General features: G+C 41.7%; 1 protein-coding gene across 9 annotated transcripts in view; it reads right to left on the reverse strand.

Annotated features, from left to right (window-relative positions):
- The window catches only part of ALPK1 (alpha kinase 1), a 158,606-nt gene that overhangs the window by 109,977 nt on the left and 28,743 nt on the right, over nt 1-19,886 (reverse strand). The gene's annotated exons all lie outside the window — the stretch shown is intronic.

Consider the following 19,886-nt stretch of genomic DNA (forward strand, 5'->3'; position numbering starts at 1 on the left):
GGGCCTCATTCCTTTGTAATCATAACCTCTACTCTACCACCAATGGCTCTTCTCCCAACCTGTGTGTACTGATGGTCCTCTTCCCCACTTAATGCTGTATAATTGTTCAAACCTGGTAAATGCCACTCTTAGGATCATTGGTTACTATCCTCACTCTGTCTTTTATGACCTTGTCTAAATATGATCAGAGTCGGTAAACTTGGAAGGCTTCCATAGCCTTGGCAACTCATGACGACAGCCTAGGATGGTTACTGGCGCCATAAACTAGAGTGTCAATTTGTTGGGTCAACAACAGGAGCCACTGTGCACTTGCTCCTCATGTGGGATCTCTGTCCTTAATGTGCTGTACATTGTGATTTAATGCTATAACTAGTACTCAAACAGTATGTTTCACTTTGTGTTTCTATGTGGGTGCAAACTGTTGAAATCTTTATACTAAATTGATCTTCTGTATATAAAGAGAATTGAAAATGAATCATGATGCAAATGGAAGGGGAGAGGGAGCGGGAGAGGGGAGGGTTGAGGGTGGGAGGGAAGTTATGGGAGGGGGAAGCCATTGTAATCCATAAGCTGTACACTGGAAATTTATATTCATTAAATAAAAGTTAAAAAAAAAAGAAACATTTCATCTTATTCTAACATTCCTACTAATCCCTACTAATTTGCTAAGATTCCCGTACCTCCATAACCAAGCTCACCACTTCCTACAATTTTGTATCTCCAAAGTATACATTACCCTAAGTACTGTGCAGGCAATAGCCCTGACAAAGCTTCACCCACTGGCAGTCTGAACTGGGGAAGTGGTTACTCTTCAGAACATTTGTGATATGCAGAGGAAGCACTGCTTAGAGAGACCTGTGTTCTGTACTCTAATGGGGGTGTTTGTAATACAGTTCTATATGTGAGTCCCCATTATAAAATGAAGGCCAAGCAGAAGCCAGTTTTGCCTTTTGTAAACTTCAAAAAAGTGAATAGAAAAGTAAAGTAAAGCCAATATATGTTTTTACATAACTAATGTACAAAGAAAAGAATCAAGGAGCTTCAGTATCTTACCTTTTGGAGCTGTGCAGCGGAGGTATCTAAGTATCAGGAGAGTCTGATCAAGTTATATCTAGAGGAGATGGGGCTTACACGTGAAGAGAATTGTAGGATTTCATTTTCTAATTTAGATCAGCAGTGGAATATATGTGAAAATGAATTCTAAAGTGCTAAACTCTGGAGGAAGAAATGAACATAACTCCTTTTGGTCAAACTTACTCATATAGGTTCTATTTACCAGAGACTCCAGATTCCTTGTACTGTTTCTTTTCTTTTTTTTTTTTTTTGACAGGTAGAGTTAGTGAGAGAGAGACAGAGAGACAGAGAGAAAGGACTTCCTTCCATTGGTTCTCCCCCTAAATGGCTGCTACGGCTGGCACCCTGTGCTGATCTGAAGCCAGGAGTCAGGTGCTTCCTCCTGGTCTCCCATGCAGGTGCAGGGCCCAAGGACCTGGGCCATCCTCCACTGCCCTCCCGGGCCACAGCAGAGAGCTGGCCTGGAAGAGGAGCAACCGGGACAGAACCCGGTGCCCCAACTGGGACTAGAACCCGGAGTACTGGCACCGCAGGCGGAGGATTAGCCTAGTGAGCTGCGGCGCTGGCCTGTACTGTTTCTAATAGATGGAATTGATTATGACATTTCTCATTTGGTTGACAGATACCTGGATGTTATTGACCTACATTAAGGAAGTCAAGGCATTAGAAATTTTGTACATTGTACAAGAAGTGATACATATTCTTAAGATACAGGATGGAATGAATTTGTCAAGGTGATTGCTTACCCAACTCTTTATTATATCATTCCTAATAATGTTCCAAGGGCCCTCCTAGCATCAATACATTGCAAAATACATTAGGGAGAAAGTACCACCCTCACAGGAAAGCAAGATGGTAGCTATACTTTGTAATCTTCAGGTAAAAATGGAAGGTGCTGCTGTTGAAATGTGCCCCATGTCATATTCTCTTCATAATGGAGTTTAGCAGAGAGGCAGAAGTTGAGGAGTCACAGGCACGGTGGGCAATGTTATGCAGTGTGAGGGCCAGATCAGTAATCAGGATGGCTTGACCAGCAGGGACTTTTAGCTTCTGCTTAAATATATGGATGGTCTGTTGAGGTCTTACTTGAGCTATATCATTGAAACTGCTAGGGTGGGCAAATAGAAGTGGGACCTGGGTGGCCACAGTGAAGATTCATTGTCTCTTAGTTACTTTTCAGAACTGACTTGGTTCATAGACCCCAGAGCCCTTCAAATGTAAAAGAGCCTGTGTAACCTTGAGAAAATTCCCTGAAATAGCATCACATGGCTTCCTCAAAGTGATCTGTGGTAATATTTTTAGGGTAAATGTGTAGTGGAGAAAGTAAAATCTTTAGATCTTTTAGGAGTTATTAGAATTAACTGTCTCTGAGATATGTTAATCATAGAGACATGTAAATACAATATCACTAATATCAAAAAATTAGAATAAAAGCTTAAAGGGGTTAGATGAAAAATGGAGTTTTGGCCCAAATCTATCTCAAAAGAGGTCATTCCGGATCCAAACATTCATTCTGTGTTTATTTTCCCAGTTCCTATGTGTAGAATTCGAGAAGAACCTTTTAGCAACCAGTATAATTCCTACACTGTTTGCTTGACAGTACTGTGTCATAGCTTCATATTCAAAAACTTTGATCATTTCACAGTTTCATGGAACAGCAACCACAGTCATGTCTTGATAAGAGTAAGTCAATGGATATGTTGAGCAGAAAGTAGCAAACACTCAAGATGCTTTGATAAGACACATATGGGTAAGAGATTCTATGCAAACTGAGAGATGTGCTAATTCAATGATGTTTCTGGAAGTCCAGGTACTTGGGATACACTGAGACATCGTCTTCAAAGTGAAAGACAATTTGCTACATCTTGTGTCAAGTTCCATGAAGAAATGAAAACAAACCTTTGGTAAGCTCTTACTGTTTATTACAAAGGCAAAATAATATTACAGAGGTGTTGCTACTTCTTACTTATTGAATAAGATGTAAGTTTTCTATATTTAACAAGACCTCAAACCAAAGAATACAAAGGTACTTGAGGATGTTTGTCAAGAATGAAATGCAAAGATTTTTATTTTGGTGCCAAAAAATTGGAGATTCATTCATCAGTTTTTCATAATATGCATTTTTGTGAATTTTTTCAAGATCATTCAAATACATGGATTTTATTATTTTGCACTAAAATAAACTTACTTTTTAATTCCAGTTTACATGAACTTTTTGAATTCTCCAGCCATTTCAATTTAGAGAATAAGTCACTCTACCCATTTGACCCTGTGACTCAGACATCTAACGTGAGTGTCATTTCTGTAGCAGACCAGGATATTTATATTGGGTCTATGTAATTCCCAAGTAGAAGAATCATACTAAAGCTCCCCAAATTAAGAACAAAGTCGTATCTCTTTGGCAAATTAGTGTTTCCATTGAGATACATTTCTTGGTGCTTTTTAAAGGGTCCTGGTAAAGACTGAATAGTTAGATGACATGAAGTGTTAATGTATGAGACATGAGCCACCTCTCTGAATTAGGTGCCATTTGATTGATCCATTTGATTTTATTTTTAAAAGATTTTTATTTATTTATTTGAAAGGCAGATTGACAGAGGAGAGAGAGAGAGAGAGAGAGAGAGAGAGAGAGAGAGAGAGAAACATGGTTTCTTCCTCAAATAGACAAAACAGACTGAAGCCAGGATCCAGGAACTCCATCTGAGTCTCCCACATGGGTAGCAGGGGCCTCAGCAACTTGCTGTCCCAGGTACATTAGCAGGGAACTGGGATGAGATGTGGAGCAGCTGTGACTTGAACTAGGACTTTGATATGGGATGCTAGTATCACAAATAGTGACTTAACCTGCCGTATCACACTGCTGGATTCAGAGTGATCTAGTTTAAAATTTGGATGTGCACAGCATCCCTCCATCATCCAGATGAAGTGGCATATAGAAGATCAGACTAAAATAAGTTCTAAAGGCAAAAACAAGTTTCATAAGCAAGTGGTTCAACCGCTTATGGCACCTAACCTTGCTGCATACATCCTCAACAATCTAATAGTTGAGAAGACCATGCTGCAAGTGTACATTTTCCTCACTCTCCAGCCTCACTAGTACTCCTCAGTAGATTCCAGAACCAAGTGGATGTCGAAGATGGAGGACATGCCTGGGCTCAGCTACATCAACTTTCCTTTACCAAGGTAGTTATGTTGCTTAAAAAGCCGAAAGCAGAGATCAGCATAGAGCTCTCTTTGCAGGCCAAGGGGGTGGGAGTGGTACAGCCAGCCTCCCCATTATATTGAACATTTTTCATCATGGATTTGGTAGCAATTTTTTTCTTTTGAATAGATGTTTGCTATGGATACAGATTTGACTTCCCTGCCATGCTTCTGTAGACCTACCAAAATCTTGACTCACCCACAATTATCCACATAACATTGCTTCTAGCCAAGGATGTTGTAAGCCATTTCCCATGGGATTCATTGGTCTCTCCATAACCCAGGAGTAGCTGGACTTAGAAAGCAACACAATTGTCTATTGAAGAGTCAGCTTTTGAGCCAGTTGAAAGATATTTTGTGAGGCAGGAGGACCGACCTACAGAAAATGTTATGTGTTCTTAATCAATAATGAAATAACAAAGGACAGATCACATGAGTCCTGGAATCAAAGGGAGAAGTAGGAGTGAAACCCCTCGCACTACCATCCTGTCTTTACTGAGAGAACTAGATTGAGTAGATTACAAGTGCAGCCTCATAATCAGTTGCAAAAAGAGGGACCATCGCCAATATCTATGTTTTCTTGTTTGTGCAGCGCTGCATATGTTTACACATTCAACTGTTTCTCTTTGTCCTTCTCCTTATTGCCCATTATTTTAGGCTACATTGGTGTTGATTACTCTGATGGTTTAGTCCATGATTAATAGGCATGCAGATGTTACAAAGCTGTTAGCAAATGTCTTCTTTCTCCTATTTAAATGTACACCCAATAAATTCTTCCCGGAATTAAGTTCCAATGATGACTTTGCATTTAAGGAAGAATTTACACACTGTCCTTTCCTGGCTGATGAGAACTGCCCAATCCAGCAGGCTTGTCTTTTGACTTGGTTGTCAGGGAGTCTGGGGTTTCCTGCAAACTCTGTTGTGTTGATTCTTTCACCTCGGCTTGCTGGGATATCGCTTTCTTCCTTTCTTTTAAATAGTTTCTGATCAGAGGTTCTCGTTTTCACATTTCTGACACTGCTTTAGGTACATCTTAATAGTGCAGAGCAGGGCCAGCACAGTGGGCTAAGCCTCCACCTGCGGCACTGGCATTCCATGTGGGTGCTGCTTTTGATCCAGCTCTCTGATATAGCCTGAGAAGGCAGTGGAAGACGGCCCAGGTGCTTGGACCCCTGCACCTCTGGGGGAGACTCTGAGGAAGCTCCTGGCTCCTGGCTTCTGATCGGCACAGCTCTGGCCATTGCGCCCTTTTGGGCAGTGAACCAGTGGATGACAGACCTTTCTCTTTGTCTCTCCCTCACTCTGTCTGTAACTCTACCTCTCAAATAAATAAATACAATCTTAAAAAAAAAGAAAATTTTTATGAAGTTTACTTTTAAAAGAAGTGCATAGCATCATTGGAGTGAAGCAGTTCATGACTCCCCTCAGTAGCTTGGTCCCACAGTGGTCTAATCATTTGACCAGCATTTACTGAGTGCTGACAATGAGTAGTCCTTTACCCCTCATCACTGAGCATATCTTCATGTCTCTGGCCATTGCCATTATTTCACGTCACAGACACTATTATCAATGCCATGGGCAGCACTTTGGTATAAGGTATTGCTGCTCTTATTTGGACTATTGCTCAGAGTCTAATTCTCATTGTTCCCCACTCCCATACCCTGCCTTTGTCTTTCTTTCTTTTTCAAGATTTTTATTTATTTGAAAGTCAGAGTTACACAGAGAGAGAAGGAGAGGCAGACAAAGAGAGGTCTTCCATCAGCTGTTTCACTCTCCAATTGGCTGCAATGGCTGGAGCTGTGCAGATCCAAAGCCAGGAACAGGAGCCACACGGGTCAGGGGTCCAAGCACTTGGGCCATCCCTACTGCTTTCCCAGGCCACAGCAGATAGCCAGATTGGAAGAGGAGCAGCCAGGACCAGAATCAGCATCCACATGGGATGCTGGCACCGCAGGTGGAGGATTAACCTACTGAGCTACGGCACCGGCCCCTCAAATACATTCTTAGATAACAGCTCACCATTAAAAATGCTAGGATCATTTCTATATTTATCATGTTTTAGATTCACTGTACCCTCATAATTCAGAGATGAAAGAGCATTCTCTGTTTTGAAATAAAGACATGAAATACATGGATTTGGGCAAGGATAGTGCTGCAAGTGAACACAAACATGATGACCTTTGGAAAGATGTGTTCTGCACTGGGCTAGCAATAGTGGGCTAGCATTCGAGTTATGCCAGCCTCTTGAGAGTTTGATAAAAACAAATGGGTTGGGCTGGACATAAACTACTCATCTTGTCTCTTCTTTAGGAAAGGTATTGTCTGATATAGGTACAAGTCTCCCTCAGTGCCATTTCTGGACTCCAGAAGCGAACATTTGTGGGGAGACCAATATGTAGATAACAGTTACAGCCTTGTGATAGATGACAGGGCAGAGGCCCCATGGAAGCCTTGAGATGTCCCTTCACCCGACCCACAAGCTGAGAGGCTCTTTGGGAACAGTCAGGCTGCTGTACAATGCAGCAAAGGTCATCAATCTATCATGTCGGGGGAGTTGGTGAACTCTTATGGCAGAAAGAACTAACAAAACCTCTCAGGCCCCTGCACGAGCAGGCACAGTTTGGGGAAGTCTCAATAGTTTTCCCACAAATACACATGTATATATACAGTTTTGACATGGGATGGTAATACTAGTACCCTAGGGTATAATTTTGAGGGAAAAAACCTCACACATTTTTAAAGTAGGGCACAGGGATTATACAAAAGGACTAAAGCTCCCTTAGGAGTTCTGAACACCCAGCGTAGTGCTCTAGAAAGCTGCATCAGCCAGTGAAACGATGTCAATAAAGAGTGGTAATTGGTCCCCAAAGGATTGCCTTGGGGGTATGAAGAACAAATACTCAACAGTGGCAACAAGGGAGGATAGAATTATTTATCTAGATCAAAAGACCTGTATACTTTGGACAACGACAATAGGTACAGACAATTAAATAGTGTTGCATATGCATATTCCAAGAGAGTAACGTTTCTGTACCTCTCAAGAGACTTCCAAGAAAGTTATTTTTGTTCTTTATTTGATACTCTTTTCTGGTGTAGGAGTGACTAATGCCAGTGAGAACACTCGGCCAACACATTTCTATCAGAGCTAATGCAGTGTAGGAGTGCACGCGACCAAGAGTGGACTCACTTCAACAGACAGATTGAGGGTCCTGTCACAAGCAGTAACCCTGTGCGCAACAAAGAGTCCTTTGTGCCTTAGCGTTGTGAACAACCTTTATTAGTGGATCAGTTTTACTTAGCCCTCCCTTCAACAAAACAAAACCCACTGCTTTCTTCTCCCTGAAGGCATTGCTTAGTATTCCCCCTATCCAACTCTGCCATCTACAGGCCAAACTATTTACAATTTGCTTTTAAGCCTTCCCTAAATCCCCTGTGAGAATTCTCATGTGCCTCCTATGCAGAGTTCATGAGTTCATGCCACCAACTCTTTTTTTTTTTTTAAGTATTTATTAAAGTCAAAGGCCTCCAGCAAGAGTGGTGTGGAGGGGGGCTTCCAAGAGAGGAACAAACCCAAAGGGACTGGCCATGAACTCTTGATTGATACCACAATTGAGAGCTATTTACTACATTGCATAATCACTGCTTTGATAGATATTTATTGAACTATTGTTTTAAACTCCTCTACTACTTAGGGATTTATTTTAAAAAAAATTGATAGTGAAGAAGAGCTATTTAAGGAGATGTTTTAGTTCCATATTTCTCAACATCCCTCTCTCGCTCTAACTCTGCCTTCAAATAAATAAATTTTTTAAAAACTTTTATTTAGTAAATATAAATTTCCAAAGTACAGTTTATGGATTACAATGGCTTCCCCCCCCCCATAACTTCCCTCCCACCCACACCCCTCCCTTCTCCGCTTCCTCTCCCATTCCATTCACATCAAGATTTATTTTTAATTATCAAATAAATAAATTTTTAAAAAATCCACACTTTCAATTAATGTTTGTGTTCCAAAAGCACTGGTAATCCTAAAAATACTCACCCATTTCCTGAGCACTTAGCACAGCACCACTGGACTAAGAACTGACTGATATATATATATAAGAGTGTCAGTTGTTAAATCAACAATGGGAGTCACTGTGCACTTACTCCCCATGTAGGATCTCTGTCCTTAATGTGTTGTACTATGTGAATTAATGGTAAAACTAGTACTCAAACAGTACTTTATACTTTGTGTATCTGTGTGGATGCAAACTGTTGAAATCTTTACTTAATATATACTAAGTTGATCTTCTGTATATAAAGATAATTAAAAATGAATGTTGAAGAATGGGATGGGAGAGGGAGTAGGAGATGGGATGGCTGTGGGTGGGAGGGAGGTTATGGGGGGAAAAGCCGCTATAATCCAAAAGTTATACTTTTGAAATTTATATTTATTAAAGTTTAAAAAAAAAGCCTCAGAGCCAAATCATTAAAAAAATAGAACTGACTGATATTTTCTAATTTAGGGCTTATAGCAAATTTATGACCTATTGTTATTCTCATTTTGCAGATGAGAAAACTAAGGTTGTAAGAGTCTTTTCAGCTTAGCCAAGGACACAGATCCAATTGGTAAGGTGTAAAGTTGGTGTTGAAACCTAAATTTGTCTCCATTCAAAACTGTGCTCTGGAAAAATCCACCTTAATGCCTCCAAATATTTTCTTTTTCAATTTTCCCATTTAGGTGCTGGTTTGAGTCCCAGCTGCTTCACTTCCTTTTTTTTTTTTTTTTTTTTTTTTTTTGACAGGCAGAGTGGATAGTGAGAGAGAGAGACAGAGAGAAAGGTCTTCCTTTGCCGCTGGTTCACCCTCCAATGGCTGCTGCGGCTGGCACACTGTGGCTGGCACACCACGCTGATCCGATGGCAGGAGCCAGGTGCTTCTCCTGGTCTCCCATAGGGCGCAGGGCCCAAGCACTTGGGCCATCCTCCACTGCACTCCTGGGCCACAGCAGAGAGCTGGGCTGGAAGAGGGGCAACTGGGACAGAATCCGGCGCCCCGACCAAGGGCCAGAACCCGGTGTGCCGGCGCCACAAGGCGGAGGATTAGCCTAGTGAGCCGCGGCGCTGGCACTAGCTGCTTCACTTCCAATCCAGCTCCCCGCTAATGTGCCTAGGGAAGCAGCAGAAGATGGCCCAAGTGCTTCTGTCCTTGCCACTCATGCGGGAGTTGTTTCAGGAGAGGGCCAACCAGACATTGCAGGATGAATGTTCAACAAGGAAGTGAAAGGTATTTTTAGAAGTATTGCTAAGAGGAGGGAAAAGATGGTATATGTCTCAAAGGAAATGAATATTTCACAAGGATGTATTTAGGCTTGGGAGAAGATCTCATAAGCCAGAGGAAGGGAGAAGGGAGGGAAAGAGGGAAGGGAAGAAGAGAGCGAATAGAAATAATAAAAAAAAGTCACAAAAAGAAGTTAAAAGGCTTTGACTTAAGAAAATATAGAGAGGCCAGCGCCAAGGCGCAGGTATGTTAAGCCTCTGCCTGTGGTGCTGCATCCCATATAGGTGCTGGTTTGTGTCCCAGCTGTTCCTCTTCCGATTCAGCTCTCTGCTTGTGACCTGGAAAGCAGTAGAAGATGGCCCAAGTGCTAGGGCCCCTGCACCTGCATGAGGGATATGGAAGAAGCTCCTGACTCCTGGCTTCAGATCAGCCCAGCTCTGGCTACTGTAGCCATTTGGCGAGTGAATCAGTGGATGGAAGACCTCTTTCTGTCTGTAACTCTGCCTGTTGAATAAATAAATAATAATCTTAAAAGAAAATAGGGAAGGGGGCAGGACATTGTTCTCTGAGGCAGGAGGGAAGGAGGAAAGAATGCCTAATGATGTAGAGAATGCCTGTGCATTCACCAGAGATAACCGCATCTTACATCAGATAGATGGAGATCTGGGAGCTCTGGAGGCATGACTGAGTTAGGCTTCAAAATAAGGCTCCTACCTCCAGGTACTCTGGAGAATACGAAAGACAAACAAGCAAAGATGAATAAAAGAACTGATGAACATCACTGAGAGTCCAGAGTCAGCTGGGGAATGTCTCAGCTTTTGTGTGGATTGCACTGTCAACCCAGGCCTGGGAAATGCATGTGATAAAATCTGGAGGACAAAAGTCTAAAGCACTTGTAAAAATAGTAGTAACTTATTTAGCCAAGGGATGTGACTCGAGAGGCTAGAGAGGCTGCAGGTGGGCCCATAGATTGGGCACACTGGGACTCGGGGATGGTAGAGAGCCCAATGAAGATGAGTGAATGAGACGAGGAAGGAGACTATACCTACACAGGTGTTCTTCAGGTTTGAGACCAGGGATTTAAGGCAGAGCAAGTGAAGGCAGATTGTCAACTGTGCCTGCAGCTGGATGATGATGCGCATGGAGTTCATTAAGTTCAGGTGGACAGGGAGGCATGGGGCATTTCACAACACTTTAAAATTGGCAAAGTGATTTACTGCTACACCGTAACTACTTAAATACTCTTTGGCAGTGTTGTTTCCATGAATCTATACATCTTATGTTATCCATTTTATTTATTTTTAAGGAAATAATTAATATCATGGCCATTAAGATTTTAAAATGAGTTTTTCTTGAGACCTATTTTCAGTTTCACTAATTTTCCAATTTTGGAGTTAAGCACAATTGGTTAACTAATTGGTTGGTGTCCTATGATAGACTGCTTTCCATGTTTTCCCTTAGCTGTAACTAAGGAATTAAGGTGCAGGTTTGTTTTTTGTTTGTTTTTTTTTTTTTTCATGTCCATCTTCCTTCACTGTAATGTAAACTCCCATTGAACAAGTGATGTATCTGACCATTTTCCTTCTCTAACCTCAATACATAGTAAAGAATTCCTAGGATTGACCAGGTGTTTGAAAAAGTTTGTTGCTGGGTCCCGTGTTGTGGCAGAGTGGATTAAGCTGCAGCTTGTGACACAGGCATCCCACATCAGAGCAATGTTTTCAGTACTTCTAACCCAGCTCCCTGTTAATGTGTCTGGGGAGGTAACAGAAAACAGTCCAAGTGCTTGGGCCCCTGCCAACTACCTTGGAGACCCAGATGGAGTTTCTGCCTCCTGGCTTCAGCCTGGTCCAGCCCTGGTTGTTGTGGCCATTTGGAAATTGAAGAAGTGGATGGAAACCGCACCCCACCCCCCCACTCTTTCACATAAATAAGAAAACCTTTAAAAAAATTGTTATAGTTGTTGGTGTTAAATGTTTATATGAGACAGGCTAAATTCTTTGTTGCCTCAACCTAGCATTGCATACTGTTGAGAAGTTGGAAAAGTTGGAAATGTTTCTTTCCATTTTACTTCAGGGATATCTTACCAAAGATGATAAGATGATTTCTGTTAGCTCTCTAGAGTACTCAATTCTCTCCTATACTCTTAAAAGGACAAGTGACAAGATGCTTAATTTTAATTCGGCCTTCATAAAATGTGAAATTGTCAAAGTATCTCTTGGTGTTAATCCTCAACCATCTTGCCGGTGACTTCCACAAATATATGATCTTATGGCATTGTGAGTACATCATCAGATTTTCTGAAAATTCTGTGACAATGCTGACATCATGGTTTCTGCCCCACAAAATGAATCAATCCTGGATGTTAACTAAGGCTTAAGCCCCAACAGATGTTAGTATCACTCACACACCCTCTGTATTAGCATTGTACTGCGATGTAAGAAGCAGTAAATTAGTTTCTCTTCCTAGCACCTCACTGTTGCCCTCTTCTGGTGGCCTGTGTCACAGTTTAAGCCATAGCACATTTAGTCAAATGAGTATTTTTACCTATTCATGAAAATCTTCGGGACACTCTTTAGAACAAAAAAAGACCTAAATAATTGACAAGCCTTAGGAAACAAAAATTTTTTGTGAAACGTTAAAAAGTGATGCATATTATTAACCTGTCCAATGACCTTTTTTGAATTTCATTTCAGTAAAAATCTATTCATCTTTATGGATTTCATCTTTTTTTTTTTTTTTTTTTTTTTGACAGGCAGAGTGGATAGTGAGAGAGAGAGACAGAGAGAAAGGTCTTCCTTTGCCGCTGGTTCACCCTCCAATGGCTGCTGCGGCTGGCACACTGTGGCTGGCACACCACGCTGATCCGATGGCAGGAGCCAGGTGCTTCTCCTGGTCTCCCATAGGGCGCAGGGCCCAAGCACTTGGGCCATCCTCCACTGCACTCCTGGGCCACAGCAGAGAGCTGGGCTGGAAGAGGGGCAACTGGGACAGAATCCGGCGCCCCGACCAAGGGCCAGAACCCGGTGTGCCGGCGCCACAAGGCGGAGGATTAGCCTAGTGAGCCGCGGCGCTGGCACTAGCTGCTTCACTTCCAATCCAGCTCCCCGCTAATGTGCCTAGGGAAGCAGCAGAAGATGGCCCAAGTGCTTCTGTCCTTGCCACTCATGCGGGAGTTGTTTCAGGAGAGGGCCAACCAGACATTGCAGGATGAATGTTCAACAAGGAAGTGAAAGGTATTTTTAGAAGTATTGCTAAGAGGAGGGAAAAGATGGTATATGTCTCAAAGGAAATGAATATTTCACAAGGATGTATTTAGGCTTGGGAGAAGATCTCATAAGCCAGAGGAAGGGAGAAGGGAGGGAAAGAGGGAAGGGAAGAAGAGAGCGAATAGAAATAATAAAAAAAAGTCACAAAAAGAAGTTAAAAGGCTTTGACTTAAGAAAATATAGAGAGGCCAGCGCCAAGGCGCAGGTATGTTAAGCCTCTGCCTGTGGTGCTGCATCCCATATAGGTGCTGGTTTGTGTCCCAGCTGTTCCTCTTCCGATTCAGCTCTCTGCTTGTGACCTGGAAAGCAGTAGAAGATGGCCCAAGTGCTAGGGCCCCTGCACCTGCATGAGGGATATGGAAGAAGCTCCTGACTCCTGGCTTCAGATCAGCCCAGCTCTGGCTACTGTAGCCATTTGGCGAGTGAATCAGTGGATGGAAGACCTCTTTCTGTCTGTAACTCTGCCTGTTGAATAAATAAATAATAATCTTAAAAGAAAATAGGGAAGGGGGCAGGACATTGTTCTCTGAGGCAGGAGGGAAGGAGGAAAGAATGCCTAATGATGTAGAGAATGCCTGTGCATTCACCAGAGATAACCGCATCTTACATCAGATAGATGGAGATCTGGGAGCTCTGGAGGCATGACTGAGTTAGGCTTCAAAATAAGGCTCCTACCTCCAGGTACTCTGGAGAATACGAAAGACAAACAAGCAAAGATGAATAAAAGAACTGATGAACATCACTGAGAGTCCAGAGTCAGCTGGGGAATGTCTCAGCTTTTGTGTGGATTGCACTGTCAACCCAGGCCTGGGAAATGCATGTGATAAAATCTGGAGGACAAAAGTCTAAAGCACTTGTAAAAATAGTAGTAACTTATTTAGCCAAGGGATGTGACTCGAGAGGCTAGAGAGGCTGCAGGTGGGCCCATAGATTGGGCACACTGGGACTCGGGGATGGTAGAGAGCCCAATGAAGATGAGTGAATGAGACGAGGAAGGAGACTATACCTACACAGGTGTTCTTCAGGTTTGAGACCAGGGATTTAAGGCAGAGCAAGTGAAGGCAGATTGTCAACTGTGCCTGCAGCTGGATGATGATGCGCATGGAGTTCATTAAGTTCAGGTGGACAGGGAGGCATGGGGCATTTCACAACACTTTAAAATTGGCAAAGTGATTTACTGCTACACCGTAACTACTTAAATACTCTTTGGCAGTGTTGTTTCCATGAATCTATACATCTTATGTTATCCATTTTATTTATTTTTAAGGAAATAATTAATATCATGGCCATTAAGATTTTAAAATGAGTTTTTCTTGAGACCTATTTTCAGTTTCACTAATTTTCCAATTTTGGAGTTAAGTACAATTGGTTAACTAATTGGTTGGTGTCCTATGATAGACTGCTTTCCATGTTTTCCCTTAGCTGTAACTAAGGAATTAAGGTGCAGGTTTGTTTTTTGTTTGTTTTTTTTTTTTTTCATGTCCATCTTCCTTCACTGTAATGTAAACTCCCATTGAACAAGTGATGTATCTGACCATTTTCCTTCTCTAACCTCAATACATAGTAAAGAATTCCTAGGATTGACCAGGTGTTTGAAAAAGTTTGTTGCTGGGTCCCGTGTTGTGGCAGAGTGGATTAAGCTGCAGCTTGTGACACAGGCATCCCACATCAGAGCAATGTTTTCAGTACTTCTAACCCAGCTCCCTGTTAATGTGTCTGGGGAGGTAACAGAAAACAGTCCAAGTGCTTGGGCCCCTGCCAACTACCTTGGAGACCCAGATGGAGTTTCTGCCTCCTGGCTTCAGCCTGGTCCAGCCCTGGTTGTTGTGGCCATTTGGAAATTGAAGAAGTGGATGGAAACCGCACCCCACCCCCCCACTCTTTCACATAAATAAGAAAACCTTTAAAAAAATTGTTATAGTTGTTGGTGTTAAATGTTTATATGAGACAGGCTAAATTCTTTGTTGCCTCAACCTAGCATTGCATACTGTTGAGAAGTTGGAAAAGTTGGAAATGTTTCTTTCCATTTTACTTCAGGGATATCTTACCAAAGATGATAAGATGATTTCTGTTAGCTCTCTAGAGTACTCAATTCTCTCCTATACTCTTAAAAGGACAAGTGACAAGATGCTTAATTTTAATTCGGCCTTCATAAAATGTGAAATTGTCAAAGTATCTCTTGGTGTTAATCCTCAACCATCTTGCCGGTGACTTCCACAAATATATGATCTTATGGCATTGTGAGTACATCATCAGATTTTCTGAAAATTCTGTGACAATGCTGACATCATGGTTTCTGCCCCACAAAATGAATCAATCCTGGATGTTAACTAAGGCTTAAGCCCCAACAGATGTTAGTATCACTCACACACCCTCTGTATTAGCATTGTACTGCGATGTAAGAAGCAGTAAATTAGTTTCTCTTCCTAGCACCTCACTGTTGCCCTCTTCTGGTGGCCTGTGTCACAGTTTAAGCCATAGCACATTTAGTCAAATGAGTATTTTTACCTATTCATGAAAATCTTCGGGACACTCTTTAGAACAAAAAAAGACCTAAATAATTGACAAGCCTTAGGAAACAAAAATTTTTTGTGAAACGTTAAAAAGTGATGCATATTATTAACCTGTCCAATGACCTTTTTTGAATTTCATTTCAGTAAAAATCTATTCATCTTTATGGATTTCATCTTTTTTTTTTTTTTTTTTTTTGGACAGGCAGAGTGGACAGTGAGAGAGAGAGAGACAGAGAGAAAGGTCTTCCTTTTTGCCGTTGGTTCACCCTCCAATGGCCGCCGCGGTAGGCGCGCTGCGGCCAGCTCACCTTGCTGATCCGATGGCAGGAGCCAGGTGCTTCTCCTGGTCTCCCATGGGGTGCAGGGCCCAAGGACTTGGGCCATCCTCCACTGCACTCCCTGGCCACAGCAGAGAGCTGGCCTGGAAGAGGGGCAACCGGGACAGGATGGGTGCCCTGACTGGGACTAGAATCCAGTGTGCCGGCGCCGCAAGGCGGAGGATTAGCCTATTGAGCCACGGCACCGGCCTGGATTTCATCTTTTGAAAGTTCACCAATCCACTGAGTCAAAATCTATGATGTTTCAATAAAGCAATTATAAAATATTTCAGTTCTATTATCCATAGTGAACTAACTTGCAGGAACAAACTAATAGTGTAAGTAGCATTGTAGGGTATGTTTGTTTAGTATTAGAGTATTTTAGAAAAATTAAATGTATAAGGGAAATATTGATCATTCAAAAACAGCTTATTGAAACCAACATTTGGCACAGCAGCTTAAACCTCCACTTGTGACGCTGCCATCCCATATCTTAGTACTGGTTTGAGTCCTGGCTGCTCTGTTTCCAGTCCAGCTCCCTGCTTATATTCCTGGGAAGCACAGATCAAGTACTTGGGTTCCTGCCACCTACATGAGAGACCCTGATGAAGTTCCTGGCTCCTGGCTTCAGCTCAGCCCAGCCCTGGCTGTTGAGGGCATTTGGAGAGTAAGCCAGAAAATGAAAGATTTCTTTCGGTCTGGGTCTCCTTCTCTCTGGCACTACGCCTTTAGAATCAATAAATCAATAATTAAAATATTTTTTAAAAACCCTTATCTACTAAGTGCTCCATGGGTCTTTCACTGGCCAAAAATGAGGTGGTTCTGACCATGTATGGTTAAAGCCTTTGTTCACGTTGTTCTGGGTCTCCTTCCTTATCCTCCACACACATGCTACAGTTGACAGTCTGACAGCTTGGTCTTCACTCCATCTCTGCTGTCTGTTCCTGGCTCTCCCTGTCTCTAGTTTGGACCCGCAGCCTCCAGAATGGCCTTCTACCACTTGTCATTTTCCAGTTCTTCTCTGTCCTTCACCTGTAGTCAGATAGCTTCTTAAAGGAAATGACTCAGTGTGTCACTTCCCTACTAGAAAACTGCTGCTGACTTGATGTTACCAACAGGATGAGATCCAAACTGCTGAGACTGGCATGGAAGGTCTGATCTGCCATGTTCGGCACTGTCTGCCATCTGTGGAACTTCTGCCATTGTGAATTCGCCTTTAGTTCCTGGGGTAGCATCTCCAACACTTTGCTTTCAACCATGTGGCGTTTTGACACCAGGCTCTGTCACAATCAATTACTTAACTGTGTCCTTCTGGGCACCATGACTCCCACAGGTTACCACAGTGCCCTGCTCATTCTTTTCTACATCTCAGCACCCTGCAATGTGACTAGCATACTGTAGAAGCTCAGTCCAGGCTGGGAGTGAACAAGGAATGGTGGCTCTTCTCATTTTTTGTCTTGTGAAATCCGTACCCAAAGCCATTCTTGTTGCTAACATGGCAGACTCAATCACTATGATGATATTTGTTAACATTACAGTTATCTGTATACACTCTGTCTCCTGTGTTTGGTTGTAAGTTCCAAAAGCAAACTTTGGAGGCAGACAACCCTGTGCCTGGATTCTGGTCCTTCCACTCACTACATGTGTCATCTTCAAAGAGTTGCTCAGCCTTTCTGAAATGAACACTGATGTCCTCATCTCAGATGGGGGTAACAACACTTTTCCATAAGACTGATGCAAAAATTAAATAAGAGAGTAAACCTTCATGGCCTTTCATTAAAATTTAGTCTTTATTCCCTTCCCCCCAAGGGCGAAGACCCTATTTAATCTACACCTAGGTTTCCAGGGATTCAAAAACTATAGACACCCAGGAAATGTTTACTGAGTAAACAAATTAATCCCAGAGTTGTAGTTAGTTGAGAGTAAACTACTATAAGTCTATAGTTCCTAACAAATTCTTTTAAACCAATATAATTATTTATTATTCCTTCCAACTCAGTATAAATACAGCATCTTAATATTCTGAGATGTCGTGAGGAAGATTCTTCCCATTTAATGAATGTGGTATGTAAAGTTTGTATAGGTCATATGGTTTGAGGCATAATATTTCAAATCTACTTGTACATTCTACTCTGTGTAGCCATTTTAAATTATGTTTATGAAGTATTTGAATAAAAATAAGAAATGTGTAATGGTATACATATATAGTAGTGTTAAGTAAAAAAAAAATATATATATATATATATATATATATATATATATAAAGTTGCCCATATAGTATGAAAGTAACTGTGTAAAACTATAACTGAAGACCACTGACATTTTTTCTAGAAACAAAAAAATCCATCCTGGGGCTGGAGCTGTGGTGTAGCTGGTAAAGCTGCCACCTACAGTGCTGGCATCCCATATGGGCGCTGGTTCAAGTCCCTGCTGTTCCACTTCTGATCCAGTTCCCTGTTAATGTGCCTGGGAAAGCAGTGGAAGATGGCCCAAGTCCTTGGCCCCTGCATCCAAGTGGGAGACCCAGAAGAAGTTCCCAGCTCTGGCTAGGGATAGGCCCAGCTCTAGCTATTGCGGCTATTTGGGGAGTGAACCAGCGGATGGAAGAACTCTCTCTCTCTCTCTGCCTCTCTGTAATTCTTTCAAATAAATAAATAAATTTTTAAAAATCTACCCTAAGATTCAAAAAGAATCTTAAGAGACCCTGGATGGCTAAAAACCTTTCTGAAAAGAAACAGCAAAGTTGGAGGAATTATACTTCCTGATTTAAGACTCATTACAAGACTACAGTAACCAAAAGAGTGATACTGTTATAAAGATAGATGTAAAAATCAATGGGATTGGGGCTGGCGCTGTGGCTCACTTGGTTAATCCTCTGCCTGTGGCGCCGGCATCCCATATGGGCGCCGGTTCTAGTCCCAGCTGCTCCTCTTCCTGTCCAGCTCTCTGCTGTGGCCCAGGAAGGCAGTGAAGGATGGCCCAAGTGCTTGGGCCCCTGCATCCGCATGGGAGACTGGGAGGAAACACCTGGCTCCTGGCTTCGGATGGCGTAGTTCCAGCCTTAGCGGCCATTTGGGGAGTGAACCAACGGAAGGAAAACCTTTCCCTCTATCTCTCTCTCTCACTGTCTAGCTCTATCTCTCTCTCTCACTGTCTAGCTCTATCTGTCAAATAAATAAAAATAAAAACCGATGGGATAGAAAGTTCATATATATCAAGTGATTTCTGACAAGAATGCCAACACATTCAATGAGAAAAAAACCAGCTTTTTCAATAAGTGGTATTAGTAAAATCAGATATGTACATGCAAGAAAATGAATTTGGACCCCTATTTAGCATTATATCAAAAAATCAACTCAAATCGATTACAGACCTAAATATGATGCTGAAACTATAAAACTCCTAGAAGAATACACAGGGAGAAAGCTTCATGCCATTGCATTTGGCACTGATTGATTAGATATGACATCAAAAGCACACATAACAAAAGAAAAACAGATAAGTTATGCTACATCAAAATTAAAACTTCTATACATCAAAGGGCACTATGAACAGAGTGAAAAAGAAACTCACATGATAGAAAAAATTTAGTTTCAAATCATGTCTGATAAAGGAATTAATATTCAGAATATATGAAAACATCTACCACTCAACCACAACAAAAGCAGTTAGAAAATGAACAAAAGCTGTGAAAAGACAGTTCTTCAAAGAAGACACATAAATGGCCAATAAAATGTGAGAGAATCCTCAATATAATATCACTAATCATTACAGGACTGCAAATCAAAACCACCATGAGATACCAACTAACATTCATGAGGACGACCACTCTGAAGAAAAAAATGAAAACATAAAGCATAGAGGAGGCTGTGCAGAAAATAGAAATGTTGTACACTACTGGAGGTTAAATAAAATGTTACAGCTGCTATGGAAAGCAGCATGGATAGTCCTCAAAAAACTAAAATAGAATTCTCATATGACCCAGTAATTCTATTTCTTAAAATACACACAAAGAATTGAAAGCAGGGAATCACCCTGATCCGAGGTAACTAACAGAATACCTAAAATGTAATGTACTGGAATGAAATGGATAGTTTGAGATTCGATGATTGTTTATAGCCCTTGTCTCTTCCATTGAGGAACAGTGACTTCTTCATACTATTTGTTGAACTCTTTTACTTAATGTAGGGTTAACTATACTATCATTAAGTAAACTGGAAATAGATCTTTGTAAAAATTAAGAGTGGGAA

This window comes from Lepus europaeus, chromosome 8, assembly GCF_033115175.1.
Source record: "Lepus europaeus isolate LE1 chromosome 8, mLepTim1.pri, whole genome shotgun sequence".
Classification (NCBI taxonomy): Eukaryota; Metazoa; Chordata; class Mammalia; order Lagomorpha; family Leporidae; genus Lepus; species Lepus europaeus.